The sequence below is a fragment of the Elaeis guineensis genome, chromosome 16 (assembly GCF_000442705.2).
Source record: "Elaeis guineensis isolate ETL-2024a chromosome 16, EG11, whole genome shotgun sequence".
Lineage (NCBI taxonomy): Eukaryota > Viridiplantae > Streptophyta > Magnoliopsida > Arecales > Arecaceae > Elaeis > Elaeis guineensis.
The window spans coordinates 2,932,710-2,949,665 of record NC_026008.2 but is presented as its reverse complement, the minus strand read 5'-3'; positions in this window follow the sequence as shown (position 1 = coordinate 2,949,665).

Here is a 16,956-nt window from a genome sequence, read left to right as displayed (position 1 = left end):
GTCCTTGTCCGACGCATATGGTCAGTTCATCATGAACTTTCATATGCATAAGATGTAGTGTACCTTGGCCGAGTTAATGAACATGCTGGTTACGGCTGAACTTTCTATGAAGGGTTCAAAAGGCTCAGTTCTTACTGTGGAGTGAACTTCTTCCAAGAGAAAGTCTTTTGGAAAGAAAAAGAAGTCTGCAAAGAAGTAGAAGATGGATGGGAAGAAGAGAAAATGGAACTGTCCTCAGTACCTGGCCACCCCGAAGAACAAGAAGGATGGTCCTTCTGGAGGTATGCTCATTTTAGAATCTAACCTTACGATTTCTTTTGCATCCAGTTGGGTGCTTGACTCTGATTCTAGTGCTCATTTGTGCACTTCTATGCAGGGTCTTGAGGAGAGCAGGAGGCTGAGGGATGGAGAGATGATCCTACGCATCGAAAACAGAGCAAGAGTTGCTACTGTGGCTGTGGGAACCTATCCTCTGCAATTACCGTTAGGATTAGATTTAGTTTTAAGAGACTATTATTATGTGCCTGCAGCAAGCAGGAATTTGATTTCTGTTTCGTGTTTAGCACAAGAAGGCTATGTGATTAGCTTTCATAAGGACCATTGTAACATTTTTTATGAAAATAATAAAGTTGCAGATGGTTTTCTTATTAACGATCTCTATCAGCTACATATTGATGTATCTGTATTTAATATTGAGCAAAATGTAAATACCATAGGAATTAAAAGGCCTAGAGATAGTCTAAATGATAAGTATCGGTGGCACCTAAGGCTAGGTCATATAGCGAAAGACAGGGTTAACAAATTGGAAAAATTCGGACTATTGAGTCCATTGACTTTCGAGTCATATCTAGTTTGTGAATCATGACTTTAAGAAAAAATGACCAAGCTTCCTTTTGTGGGACATGGAGAAAGGGCCACAGACCTACTTGTCCTAGTACATACGGATGTGTGCGGCCCATTTGATGTGCCGGCTAGAGGCAACTACATCTACTTCATTACCTTTACCGATGATATGTCTAGGTACGGGTATGTGTTTCTAATGAAACACAAGTCTGAAGCTTTTGAAAGGTTCAAAGAATTCAGACATGAGGTAGAAAAACAAACAGAAAAGTCCATTAAGGTTCTTCGATCAGATCGAGGAGGTGAATACCTTAGTCGGAAGTTCCTAGACTATCTTAAGAATAATGGTATAGTCTCTCAATGGACTCCACCTAGAACATCTCAACTCAACGGGGTTCAGAATGGAGAAATCGGACCCTATTAGATATGTTCCGTTCCATGATGAGCTTCACGGACCTCCCCAAATTTCTTTGGGTATATTGTCTCATGACAGCAATTTATATATTGAATAGGGTTCTCTCTAAAACCATTCCTACCATACCATATGAGATATGGCATGGTAAGAAGCCAAGTCTGAATCATCTCAGAATTTGGGATTGTCCGGCTCATGTCAAGAGATAGCAGGCGGACAAGTTAGAGTTCAGGTCTTTTAGAACTCGATTCATAGGATATCCTAAAGAGTCATTAGGATACTATTTCTATATTCTGGAAGACCACAATGTGATTGTGAGTCGAAATGCTATTTTTCTTGAAAAATAGTTTATTCAAGATGGTGGCATCAGAAAAATAATTAAGCTCAAGGAGAATGTCCCCCAAGAGCAACGAGCTAAAGAACCTGAGGAACCTAATCAATCAAAACCAGTCCTAACACAATCTCTTCCACCTCGTAGATCGACTAGGATTTCTCGTCCTCCTGAAAGGTACTTAGGTATCATACAAGAGGATGTAGAGGAAATGTTCCTCATGGGAAATGGGGTTCATGGTGATGATCACAAGACCTATGACGAGGCGATATCAGATATCGACTTCGAGAAATGGTTAGAGGCAATGAGATCAGAAATTGACTCGATGCACTCAAACCAAGTCTGGACCTCGGTAGATCCACCTGAAGGTATTATACCTATTGGGTGTAAATGGATCTTCAAGAGAAAGATAGGTGCAGATGGGAATGTGGAGACATTCAAGGCTAGGCTCGTAGCGAAAGGTTATAGTCAGCGCGAAGGCATTGACTATCAGGATACCTTTTCACCCGTAGCCATGCTAAAATCCATCCGCACATTACTTGCTGTTGCAGCCTATTTCGATTATAAAATATGGCAGATGGATGTGAAAACGGCGTTCTTAAATGGATATCTTGAGAAAGATATCTATATGGAACAGCTGCTTGGTTTCACATCCAGTGATGATGATCACAGGATCTGCAAGCTGCAAAGGTCCATTTATGGACTTAAGCAAGCATCTCGGAGTTGGAATACTCATTTTAATGATGTGATCAAAATATTTGGTTTCATCAAGAACGAGGAGGAACCATGTGTGTTCAAAAAGGTCAGTGGAAACGCAGTTGTCTTCCTCGTATTGTACATAGATGACATCCTCCTAATTGGAAATGACATTTCCATGTTGACCTCAGTCAAAGTATGATTGTCTAAGGAGTTCTCTATGAAAGATCTAGGAGAGGCATCCTTTATACTGGGTATTAAGGTCTATAGAGATAGACCAAATAGGATGCTCGAACTTTCACAGAAGATGTATGTAGAGGAGGTGCTAAAAAGGTTTAGCATGAAAAACTCCAAAAGAGGTTTATTATCTTTTAGACATGGCATTCATCTCTCCAAGAAGATGTGCCCTAGCACTCCTGAGGAGATTAAACGCATGAGCAAGATCCCTTATGCTTCGGCAATAGGGAGCCTCATGTATGCCATGCTATGTACACGACCTGATATAGCCCATGATGTGAGTGTCACAAGCAGATATCAGTCGAATCTAGGAGAAGAGCACTGGACTTCTATGAAATATATCCTTAAGTACTTGAGAAGGACTAAGGATATGTTTCTAGTTTTTGGGAAAGAAGAACTCCAGATTCAGGGATATATAGACTCAGACTTTATGTCTGATATAGATGACCGAAAGTCGACATCTGAGAGTCTGTTCATTTGTAATGATGGTGCAGTTAGCTGGAAGAGTTTCAAGCAGACGGTGATTGTTGATTCCACCATAGAGGCAGAGTATATTGCTGCATCGGAAGCTGCGAAGGAGGCATTCTGGTACAAGAAGTTTGCCGCAGAGCTTGGAGTGATGTCATTGGATGCCATACCTCTTTACTGCGATAATAATAGCACCATAGCCCTAGCTAAGGAGCCAAGATCTCACCAGAAGTCCAAGAACATTGAGCGGCGATTCCATCTGATCCGTGATTACCTCGAAAAGGGTTATGTCGAGGTCAAGAGAGTCGACTCCACAGATAATGTGGCAGACCCACTGGCTAAGCCATTGGACTAACAAAAGATTGAAGCCCACCTTGAGAAGATGGGACTTAGATATGTAGCCAATTGGCATTAGGTCATGTGGGAGTTTATTAGATGTGTGCCCTAGATGCCAGATCGGCTGACACATTCCTGTACAGATCTAAGGGCAAATTTGTAATTTTGACTATAAATGAATAAAAAGATTATTCTTCTATCACATTGTATACATTGTGTCTGTGATACATCCTTTGAGTTAGTAGGAATGTAAATTCATATTTTCAAGAGTTAAAAATTTAAGGTATGAATTTACATAACTAACTCATAAACAGCTCCTGACCATAGGATCATCACGAGGATGGTGATCGATCTGGAAGGTTGGTGTACGATCACTTTCTTAGGGTAGATGTGTCTTGAGTCTACAGTGTGGAGACACCAGAGCGAGAGTACAGGTATTCATTGAGAACAAGAGTATTGAGCGTGACCATATCAAGCAGTCATAAGGAAGTCTACCTTCTCATCGATGACTAGCTCGATGCTGCAGTTGTGTGTCTAGTTCTTTGACTTGAGGTGCATCGACAGTTCATCTTGAGTGTGTTATAGTTTGACTACACCATAACTCAGTCTCCTAGCCATTCGAAACCCTGAGATGTATGTTGGCTGTAGCATATTCATTGTAGGAACTAGGTCACACCAAGATAGGATCTATCAACCTTGATAGATGAGAGGAGTAGTCCTATGATGATCGAAAGATCAAGTCCTTAAGCCCATGGCCATGGTAGAGTGAAATAATAGAAAAGAGTTTTCCATTAAAATTTCACATCGAACTCGGATCGATCGATTGATTCATATGACTGATGTTGGGTTTGACGAGTTCACCTTAACCCTAATTCAGTCGGGACTCATGATAGAGGAACTCAATCACACAGGTAGCTGCACCGAGAGGTTCATCTTCAGTTTTGATATGTTGCCACCACATACTACTAGATATCACTGGTGGATTTTGGGAGCAATTAGAATGATATTGATGATCGATCATTCTAATTGTCTGAATCAGAAGAGTTCTGGTCCATCGAAAGGAGTTTCGATGATGTCGTTGATGAGATCACGACATGTCTCATTACCATACAGAATTGAACCTAACTAGGTCACACAAATAAGAGTTAGGGTCTGGATGTCATCAATTGGGCTAACTCAATTGATTTGGATTATATCCAATTAGGTTCAAGGAAATCGTGCTAGCACTCGATTGAGCCTAACTTTCTCCTCGTGTAATCTTTTCTATCTCTACAGAGCTAAATGTGATTTGACTCACCTAGAGAACCTTTGGAAAGTTTTTCTTAGTCTAAATGAAGCTTGTTCAACTCAGAAAAGGCTTTTCTTAATTCATGAGATGAATTTAAGACAACACCTGCTAATTCCTAGCACCTACCAATTTCATTTTAGGACATCTATCAAAAGTTGACATATGGGTCTTAAACTGAAGAGGGCTCATTGGAGGATTTTTGTGGAGTGTCTACATGCCAAAATCTAATTGAATTGGGTGCCATAATCAGATTATGGCATGAGCCCAATTGGATTTAAGTGGGCGCCCCAAATGGATAAGAACCAAAGAGTCCTGATAAACATGGACTCTTTGGTGCCACCTTGATTGAGCTTATCCAATGTTAGTGCCAACTTAGGAGAGAGGGTGAGGGTTCTTATCTGATGTGATCAGATGACATCACTCCATCAATCAAAATTTTTCTAGAATTTATTAGAATTTTTTGATTGGTTGAATGATGTGGCACTGCGCAGCATACAGGGTCTATATAAACCCTGCTGCGCCTAGGGTTTCGTGGAAGAAATTATTTTATGCACAAAACCTAATAGCTACTGCCCCCTCCCCTCTTCTCTGTATCCTCCCTACTCTCCTTCCTCCCCTCTTCATGTCCAAAGAGTTGGACGTCCATCTGGCAAAGATCCAAGGCGTGGTGACGCCTGGAACAGAAGGCTGCAGGACTTCTTCGACAGGCTGCTGCTCCAACTTTAGGAAGACTTTTGAAGATCTTTCTAATCAGATTTAGATCTAATTTTTGGAGCATAGATTCGTGAGGAGAAGATGTTCTAGATCTTGCTCAAGTGGATATCGATAGAGGTCAGGCACTTGTGTGGCTACATCAGAATCTCGGGCTGTGCAGAGATCATCTACAGGGTAATCAGATTATCCTTGAGGTATTTCTTCTTTTATCATAGTTTTAGATTTAATTTTAGATTTTAAATATCAGATAATAAAATTAGATCTAAAATATGTAGGATAATTTTTTTTTAAAAATCATTCCACCCCAGATTTGATGAAATCTGGAAGATCCTACGAGGAAAAGCAGTTTTTCTCCTTCACATACAGGATCTATGACATGAACTAATATATATGTATGCACATCTGAAATCGAAAATTTAGCAAGTACAAGACATATCTAATCTATATTTAGATCATATCTAAATATTAATTGAATACAAAACTTTATACCTGTGTGTGGGTAGCAGATCACCGTATCCGAAATCTGTGGTAGACGGTTCTTCTTGATGCTTGGCAGCTGCACACGCGTCCGGCCTCTATGGGTATCCACACGAAGTCCTTGTGCTAATCGATCTCTCTGAGAGTGCTAGCTCACGAAGACACCATCCATTGGCTAATTTGAGAAGAACATGATAAAATTAAAGAATAAGGAGACCCTCTCCTTTTTCTTTCTAAATCCATGCATCTGATCTCTATAATAAAGATCAAGAGAAGAACCCTTCCTTCTCAATTTCTCATGCATAAGAGAGAACCTTTCTCTCTTACTCTCATGCTCTTAAGAAGAACTTTTTTCTCTAATTTTCTATACTAAAAGTCAGATCTAATCTAATTTTTCATGCTAAAAATCACATGAAATCTTAAGATCTAGAAAAATTCAAAAGGGAGATCTAAGAGAAGAACCATTCTTCTCTTTTTCTTCTCCATTTTTCTTCTTGATCTAGAACTCTAGAGATCCGCAAACATCCAATCAGATTTTTTTGATATTTTTTCTCTAAATTTTTATGTTAAAAATCAAATTTAATCTAATTTTTATCATAAAAAAAATTAAAAAAAAAATTGAAAGAAGAACTTCTTCAAGGCTGCGCACAAGAAAGAAGATCCATCTTCTTTCTTAATCTAAAACTTCAAAAAGCCCCAAACCCCAACCAAATTTTTTTTAGTATTTCTCCTCTAAATTTATATTTTAAAAATTAGATCTAATCTAATTTTTATCTTAAAAAAAAATAAAAAAAAATTTAGAAGAAGAACTCCTTCTTCAAGGCTGTGCACAAGAAAGAAAACCCATCTTCTTCCTTGTCTTTCTCTCGTTGGGAAGAACTTTTTGTCTCCAATTTTTTATCGTAAAATCAGCAGAGAAGCCTCTCCTTGAAGCATGAAAACCAGCGACAAAATCTCAAGAAGAAAGAGAAGAAGAGAGGGTAGGCATGAAGAGTTTGGGGCGTCCAACTCTTGGACGTCCCCTTACCTTTTTTTTCTTCTTAGGTGACCACAAGGGAAGGGATGCCTCTTCCTTTTTCACAGGAGGAAGAGAGGAAAGGGGGTGCACAAAAAAATGGGGCATGGGGTTTCTTCTCAACATGAAAAAATGTGGTGCACGGAGATCTTATATCGCATGGGGTGGTTTCAAGTTGGTTAAGTCTTATTCCAAATAAGACTCAAGATCTTTTTCAACTTCTAACTAATTCTTGGACCCAATCCTAACTAACTTAGGAATTAGTTATAACAAACTAACTAATTGGATCCTAATCCAATTATTAGGCTCCAATTAAATTTGTAATTAGTTAGATTAAAACCCCATTGATCCAGGGATTGATTCTAAATAGAGATCTGATGCTTCATTTGATATTAGGGCTCGATCCAATCAAGCCTATTATTTCATAGGGTTAGATCCAATCCAAGCCTATATAAAATTAATTAAATTATATTCAATTTAATATAATTTTAAATTTATACATCCCTGAGATCAATTCGAATAAGTCCTATTATTCAACAGGGCTACATCTAATTAATCCAAAGCCAATCTAATTGAATCCAATTCAATTAGATCTAATCCAATCCTTATTACTCAATCAAATTGAGTCAATTAATAATTATATTATCAATTAATTATTTTTTTAATTTATAAACTATTAGTAAATATTTATTGTAACTTTTGCATAGGATTAATCATCAATCAAATTGATAATTAAACCCTCCAACGATTCATAATCGTCGATCAGCCATTTGATCGGACAGGTACTTCTATATGTGTGACTCCATAGGTTCGAACCTAAACTGATAGCACAAGAATAATTCTTATACTAATTGATGTAACCATCTAGCAATGGGATTTGACATCCGGATAGGCTGAATGTATGCCCAGCAACACTCTAGAACCCATGTGGATATAGTTACTGTATAATTCATCCCTTTAACACTCGATGCTCAAGGATGATTTTGGGTTAAACTGTCAACCTAGGATGAGCGGTCCATATTGTGTCTCAACCTCAAAAATTTTGTGACTCTCACTAGGACTACTTTGGCCAAAGTTTTGCTGAATTGAAACACAATAATGCATCATCTCCAATTTTACTTGGAGCGATCAATCTCATCTTGACTCGCACTCAGACATCACAAGTATTTGACTATATCCAAAAATTTTTCATTACCGAATTAAAAATTTGGGTAGTCCGACATCAAAGCACAGTGAGTTGCTTACAAGTCACCGAGACAGCCTCAGGTCCAAGGGACACATATACTCATATCCCATCAGAGCAATCATTGACAGTAGAGTGATCCAGAAGTGATCACACTCAGTGAAATATACTCCTACATATCATCCGTATGCCATACCCGTGTCACCACACATCTTGGTTAAGAGGACAACCAACTAATATGGCATACAATGACCTACACTTGATACAATTATCATCCTTGTGATAATTGTATCATTTGATCGTGAGCAGGATTTAAGAACCACATGATAAATCTTCCTTTATCATTTTGATAGTAGTTCTAAGAACTTCATCATAACGTATGAGTTCTATTTTAAAAGATGTATTCCTTATGATGAATCTGCCAGATAACATTTATCATTTTATAATTCATATACTTATATAAAGCACAATCATCTATAATCTCGATGATTGGCTTTAGGATATATTTTTCAATAACTCCCACTTGGACTAAAGCCAATTAGATTGGTATCAAATATCCATCTTCCATTTTAGATCATCGAACTCATTAGATCCGATTGTTCTAGTCAATGGGTTGGTCAAGTTCTCTTTTCAGTCGATCTTCCTAAGGTCAACTTTATTTCAATCTTATCAAAAAAGTTGATTGCAATGTAGAAAGTATTTGGTTTATAGATGGAGTATCAATTCTTCAGTTTAAGCTATGGCTCCAGTACTACTGTCAATATAAAAAGACTGGACCATCAATAGAGGGTGCCACTCCATGCTCATTGATGAACTTTCACAATCAAACAACTTCTTTAACAGCATCAATTATTGCAAAAAACTCTGTATCACAAATAAAATTGGCTACTAACTATTGCATGGAACCTTTCTAGCACGTCGCTCATCTTTTTAAAATAAAAACACAATCTAACACAACTTTGTCATTCCCATCCAACTAGAAACTAGAATAAGTATTTCGTAAGTTTTAAGTCAGATTTTTCATAAATAAGCCATTGGTCCTTAGTATTTCATAAATATTTAAGGATGATTCTCATAACCTTCCAAATCTTTATGGAGAATAAAGATGACAACCAAGCTTTTATTCTCTGTAATGCAGGGATGTCATTCTTGATTAAAAAAATTTTATCCAAATAGTACAAAGAATGATTTTACAGAACTATTAGCCCATTTACACATACAGAATTTTACTTCATTCTTAACGAAGCCATATATTCAAAATATATATTCTAACTCAGAGAAGCTTATTTCAATCTGAATGGACTTAAAGATTGCCATAAGGAAACCATCTCGTCATAGTCAACACTATAACCTGGATGAAATCTTTTGGTAATTAGACAGAATTAATAGGTCTTCACCTTTCTATCTACGCCTCTTATCCATCTAAAATCTACTCACACCTTATGGGTCTTAACTCTTCAGGTGAACCAACGAATGTCCATACATCGTTGATCTTTATGGACTTCATTTCAAATTTAATGGCTCCAAGCCACTTCTCAATGTTAGATCCCTGTATTACATCCGTATGGGAGATCATATCTCCATCTTGAATCTAGAAACTGAAGTATCTGTTTAGTTGATACGGTACTCTACCATATCTGCTCAAGGATGCCTTTACATCGGGCTCCAGATTTGATCTAATCAACTCCAGTTCTGTTGGTTTGTGCCAGAGTTGGTTCCTCTACCTTTCAAGCTTTACCAAGGTTGCTCTTAAAGGCATTAGTTCCTTCACCAAAGAACTTTTTTTTCAAAAAGAATACCTTAAGATTCATGAACATCTCATGTCCATCAGGAAAGTAGGAGAAATATCTTTAAAATAATATTTATCAGACCAAGATCTAAGCTAATCGATTAGTAAATATTTCATATAAGTTTGACACCCCAAACTTAAGGTAAGAGACTTCATTTCGAATTTAATGGCTCCAAGCCACTTCTCAATGTTAGATCCCTGTATTACATCCGTATGGGAGATCATATCTCCATCTTGAATCTAGAAACTGAAGTATCTGTTCGGTTGATACGGTACTCTACCATATCTGCTCAAAGATGCCTTTACATCGGGCTCCAGATTTGATCTAATCAACTCCAGTTCTGTTGGTTTGTGCCAGAGTTGGTTCCTCTACCTTTCAAGCTTCACCAAGGTTGCTCTTAAAGGCATTAGTTCCTTCACCAAAGAACTTTTTTTTTCAAAAAGAATACCTTAAAATTTATGAACATCTCATGTCCATCAGGAAAGTAGGATAAATATCTTTAAAATAATATTTATCAGACCAAGATCTAAGCTAATCGATTAGTAAACATTTCATATAAGTTTGACACCCCAAACTTAAGGTAAGAGAGTATCAAATTACCCAAGTCTATATCTCATATGGAGTTTTGGTGATTGATTTGCTCAGAACGTTCTCGAGCACATATCAAGTAGTCTCTAAAATATAACCTCAAGCAGACCAACAAACCTCATAGTGGATCGAACCATATCTAACAAGGTTTAATTTCTCTTTTCAGACATCTTTTTAAATAGTGATGTCTCAAGAGAGGTCCATTAAAAGAGAATCTAATTTTTTTCAAGATATGTCAAAACTTACTGTAAAGGTATTCACTTCATCAGTCAAACCAATGAATTCTAATACTCTTTGTGGTTTATTTTTCTACCTCATTACAGAATCATTTGAATATTTCAATTGATTTGGATTTATGCTTCATAGGCAAGACACACCATACCAAGATAGGTCGTTAGAGATTTAATGAAGTAGTACAGCCCTATTTTGGCACTAATATTCATGAGTATAAATGCATCAATATGTACTAAACTCAGAACATTGCTGGCTCATTCACCCTTTCCAATAAAAGGTGAATAAGTCAACTATGCCAAAAGTAGGCTTTAGTGACATTATCTAATCTAGGGTGCTAGTCAGATGTGTACACTACACTAACAGGATATGGTACTGGATTTATGTCATTTTCAATTGTCTACTCATTATTGTAGTATCATTCACAATGATATTACAATAATCATACTTATTGACACTATCAATAAGATTGGACAAAAGTGATAATCACTTAAAAATGACATCTTTAGGGTTGAAAACAAGTTTGATGATTCCTAATGTTAAGACTGGAATATACTTCCATGTCTTGCATTCAGGAGTCTCTTGCCATTTTCAAACCTTCTACTATCCTGAAGTCTTTTACAATTATTTACAAACATGACTTATACTGTCGATATCCTATACCCCGATAGTAGGATTATCAATAGAGAAACTTCAAAAAATTATCATATAACTATCTTGACCAGCAACCATTTGCTGATTTCTCTTTTAAGCCTATTTGGATTAGCCTGCGATTTCTTGATTAATTTGCTCAAAAACTATATTCAACTTTTGATACTGGATATTAAAGTTAGGTTTGATAACATTTTCACTATCTAGTAGTGAAGAGAGCGATTATTTTTCTGTCATTTCTAAAAAGAGAATAATTAATCTATTAGTATATGAATTATTTTAAGCCTGAAGACTTAGACTTTAGTCTAAATATTCTCCCACTATTTTATACAAATTGGTAGCCTCTACCTCCAATTCGAAGAATTACTTTAATTCCTTAGTGGGTGCTAGAATCCATATAGATTGCATTCAGGTCCGAGTGTGGCTCGACCAATCCTAGTGCATCCATAGGTAGGTTCACAACCAATTATTTCTCCAAATAATTTCTAGCAATCAGATTTTGCCCCAGGTATCCCTTCAGCAGGCATGTGGTGCCTCCACTGAAAATCCTGGTTATGTCCAACTATTAACATGACAATATCAAGTGCATCCAACAAAATAGATGTCCAGGCCCGAGGGTGGCTCGGCCAACCTGAGCATTGATCTGAAGGTGCAACAGGATGGTCATATAATGGATGATAATTCTAATACGTAATAGACACCAGGCATGTGGCACCTCCAATACCTATTTGGAATATTGGACTCATTATCATGCACCTTAATAGGAGGCTATGATCTAGTCATCCCCATAACTAGCTCATTTTATGGACTTAATAATTTAGAAGATTTGGTTAATATATCTTAGAGGACATCAGTCGACCAACAAGTCATAATCCTCCCACTGACTTCATCAAGTCATAAGAAAGATTAGTGACTAGTGGGTCTAACTGGCATATCGTAGATCCTCCCACTGACTTTACCAAGTAATGAGAAGGATTAGAGACAAGTCAATCCAGGGCATCTAAATTAGTCATACTGATTAACTTTAACAATATGGGTCAACTCAAGTCACCTAGCGATCTAATCAGCCTAATGACTCGGGCTCAACCTTTGAGCCTGAATCAAGGTCCATTTGGTTTGATCAAATATATGGACTCGATCAATGATGTTCAAATCTTAAAATTTGTAAATAAAATCGCAAGCGCACGGCGTGCAGAGTAGCACGACCAGCGAGTACGGGTCAATCCCACAGAGACTTGGTTTTAAAAATGATTTTCAAATCTATGCTCAAGTGAGCTTTAACAAAAATCAAAAGTCGAAAGTTGTTTGCTAAAGACAATAAGACTAAGGATCTAGGGTTTTTGAATCCACTAGATCTAGATTAGGGAATTCTACCTAAAATTTTTCTTATTGATCCTAACGACTACTCCTCTTGTCTTTCCCAAGCATAGATTATGAAGGGACTAAGGCCCAACGATAACCTATCAAGATTCTTTACAGGGGAGTAGTAACTAGGATCCCTTAGGGTTTTCTCCTCCTATGCACTGAATCAAGCATGAACTATGAAGGGACTCTGACCCAACTGTAGTTCATCAAAAATTCTTGGCAAAAGAGGAAGAAAAAGAAATCCTAAGAAAAAGAAAGAACCCTATGTAAAATTCCTACTCATGATCTAGCTTCATCGCAAACCCTAGAAGGGATGCTTAGCTAGACATGATCTAAATCTACTTACAAAATTTAAATACAGAAAAATAAACTACCCTAATTTCATAAATTAAACTATCCTAATTGCATAAATTTAAACTGCATAATTTAAACTAACCTAATTGCATAAAATTAAATTGCATAAATTAAACTATCCTAATTGCAAGAAAAATAAATTGCGTAATGTAAAGAGATGAAATTGCATAAAAATAAGATTTTATATATAAAAAAAATTTATTACAAAAACCTCAAAGCTCGAGGCTTGAAAAGAGAGCTAAAAACCCCATTATCTAGGGTTACAAGCTTGATCGGAAGGAAGAATACATAAAACAAGGGCCTTTGGGGGCTTTTTATAGGCATTTGGGGGTTATAAGGTTTTCAAAATTTCCGATGTGGGACTAAGAGGTTTTAGGGGGTTTATGGTGCGCCGATGGGTCCATGGTCCATGCGCCTGTTGCTGTGGACCAGACGGCTAACCAGATCACCAAATCAGTTGATTTTTGACCAATTTTGATCTGATTTGACTCGGGTTTGACCCAATTGAGTCTTCTTTCTTCATTCTTCAATTCCTGGGTCAATTTAACTCCGTTTTGCATAAAATTTGCGCCGTTGGAATCCTCTTTCCTTGTTCTTTCTATTGATGATCTCTTCTTCTGCAAAATATAATAACAAATATCAATTTCTTAATAAAGTTAGATAATTTAGATATTAATTGATACTTTTTATGTCAATTTATGACATAAATCACACCCCCCAACTTAATCATTGCTAGTCCCTTAGCAATGTACCAAAATAAGATCATATTCCAAAAAGATCCTTCCTTTGCAAATTAATTTAAGATCGAAATTCAAGAAATTTTCTAGTATTACTAAGTAATGAGCTTCGAATTAGAATCGGTAGTCAGTCTACTTAGAAGCTTTCTTAGAGTACACTTAAAGTTTTATAGCACTTGTGTGAGTGATAACTAACTTAGTATTTCAGTATTAACTTGTACAGGCCAATTGTATCATTTTTCATAACTTAGTTCGATTAATTTTCTATACACCCCAGATTAAACAAAGAACTAAGGTAGCTTTCACACTGTTTTTTTTTTTTTTTTTTTTTTTTTTTTTTTTTTTTGCTAAGCATCCTGGCCTTCCCACCACCGTTTGACGCGAATCTCAACACTTGACTTAGGTGAAGAGACCCGGTTACTAGGCTTAGGTTAATCCACATTTACTCTGTGTTTTGCATTTTATTTCAGGCAGGTAGCTCTTTCCTTAAATTCAAATTTCTTCAATTGGGGTGTAGAAAAAATTATCTAATTTAAATAATACTCAAATCCTTAATTGGCCTTACAATTAACACCTACTTTACCTTGTTAGTGTGCATGTGCAATTGGAAGTGCTAATAGTCTTTAAATGACCTAAGCCACCAAGAGTCTAACCAGCTAATCTTCTCCGTGACTCACTACATTAGCAAATACTTTCTAACTTACTCTTATTTCTTTTATAGATTAATTTATTTCATATATATATATATATTTTTTTTTTATTTTTTTTATTTTTTTTTTACATAATATATTAAATGCAAAAAATAACTCATAGTGGAAGGAAAAGGAAATGATAACACCTGATTTTGTTCAAGCTCTCCCCTCAACTTGACCGACATTGTTCCCAATGGAGTTTATCTAATTTATTTGTCCTAAGCAAACTGAAAACAAAGAAAGCATTAGAAATTAAATAAGCTGGGTTGCCTCCCAGAAGCGCTAAGTTTTATGTCTTCAGCCAGACCAAACCTCGAAGCAACTTAATCAGAATAAGTTGGTTCATAAAGAACCATGGCATCTTCAACAGTCTTGACAGGTAATTCCAAGAATGGTTTTAATCGTTGACCATTAACTTTAAAGATAACACCATTACTTGGGTTTTCAATCTCAACAGCTCCGTGTGAAAAAACTTCCTTTACTAAAAATGGTCCTGTCCATCTAGACCTAAGCTTTCCTGGAAACAGATGTAATCTAGAGTTATATAAGAGCACCTTTTGTCCGATATTGAAAGTTTTTCTTATAATTGATTGATCATGAAATGCTTTGGTTCGTTCCTTGTATATCCTTGCATTTTCATAGGCTTCATTTCTAAGTTCTTCTAATTCATTCAATTGAAGCTTCCTATGGTTTCCAGCATCGTTCAAATTTGTATTTAGTTGTTTGATGGCCCACATGGCTTTGTGTTCTATCTCAATAGGCAAGTGACATGGTTTACCAAACACAATCCTATAAGGAGACATTCCTAGATTGGTCTTGAAAGCGGTTCGGTATGCCCAAAGTGCATCAATTAATTTTAAAGACCAATCCTTTCTATTGGCATTAACAGTTTTTTCCAGGATCTGTTTGATTTGTCGGTTTGACACTTCAACTTGCCCACTAGTTTGAGGATGATATGGTGTGGCCAATTTGTGGGTGACATTATACTTTTTCATCAATGTTGCAAAAGGTCGGTTACAAAAATGGGTTCCCCGATCACTAATGATTGCCCTAGGAATACCGAAACGGGAGAGAATATTTTCTTTAAGAAACTTAATGACCATTTTGCTATCGGGTGTTCTACATGCAATTGCTTCTACCCATTTTGAAACATAATCAACTGCTACTAGAATATATTCATTTCCAAAGGAATTTGGAAATGGTCCCATGAAATCGATCCCCCAAACATCAAAAACTTCAACTACCAAGATTGGGTTGAGTGGCATCATGTGTCGCTTGGTGATTCGGCCCATTTTCTGACATTGAGCACAATTTTTACAATATTCGTGAGCATCCTTAAACAAATTGGGCCAATAAAAACCACATTGGAGAACCTTAGCAGCAGTTTTCTTAGACGCGAAGTGACCCCCACATGCTTGATCATGACAAAAAGATAAAATATTCATGACTTCGTTATCTGGGATACACCTTCTAATAATTTGATCAGGACATTGTTTAAAAAGATAAGGATCATCCCAAATGAAATACTTCACTTGGGCAAAGAATTTATATTTATCCTGCTTAGTCCAATGAGAAGGTATCTTGCCTATGGCTAAATAATTTACAATATCAGCAAACCAAGGTTCAGTAGACAAAGACATGAGTTGCTCATCTGGGAAAGATTCATTGATGGGTGGTTCACTAGATGGTGCAACTGGAATTCGGGACAAATGATCTGCTACAACGTTCTCAGTGCCTTTCTTGTCCCTAATTTCTAAGTCAAATTCTTGAAGGAGCAAAATCCATCTGATTAAACGTGCCTTGGCATCCTTCTTTGCTAGGAGATGTCTAATGGCTGAGTGATCGGTGTAAACAATGGTGTGGGTCCCAACCAAATAAGATCTAAATTTCTCTAAAGCAAAGACAACGGCAAGGAACTCCTTCTCAGTTGTGGTGTAGTTAAGCTGCGCATCATTTAAGGTTTTACTTGCATAATATATCACTCTAGGCAGCTTATTTATTCGTTGACCTAAGATTGCGCCCACAACATGATCGGACGCATCACACATTAATTCAAATGGTTCAGACCAGACAGGAGGATGAATGATTGGAGCTGATACAAGTGCATTTTTTAGAAATTCAAAGGATTCCAAGCACTCATGAGTAAATTCAAATTTAGTATCCTTTGCCAAAAGATTAGTCAGTGGACGTGCTACTTTGCTAAAGTTGGCAATAAACCTTCTATAGAATCCAGCATGACCTAAAAATGAACGTATTTCTTTCACAGATTTAGGTGGTGGAAGACTTGCAATTAGATCTATTTTGGCCTTGTCCACTTCAATCCCCTTTTTAGAAATGACATGGCCAAGAACTATTCCCTGTTTGACCATAAACTGATATTTTTCCCAGTTGAGAACTAGGTGCTTCTCCTTACATCGTTCTAGAACTAATTGCAGGTGATTCAGACATTCGGAGAAGGTTAGACCAAAAACAGAAAAGTCATCCATAAAAATTTCTAGAAATCGTTCTATCATATCTGAAAATATGCTGATCATGCATCTCTGAAAGGTTG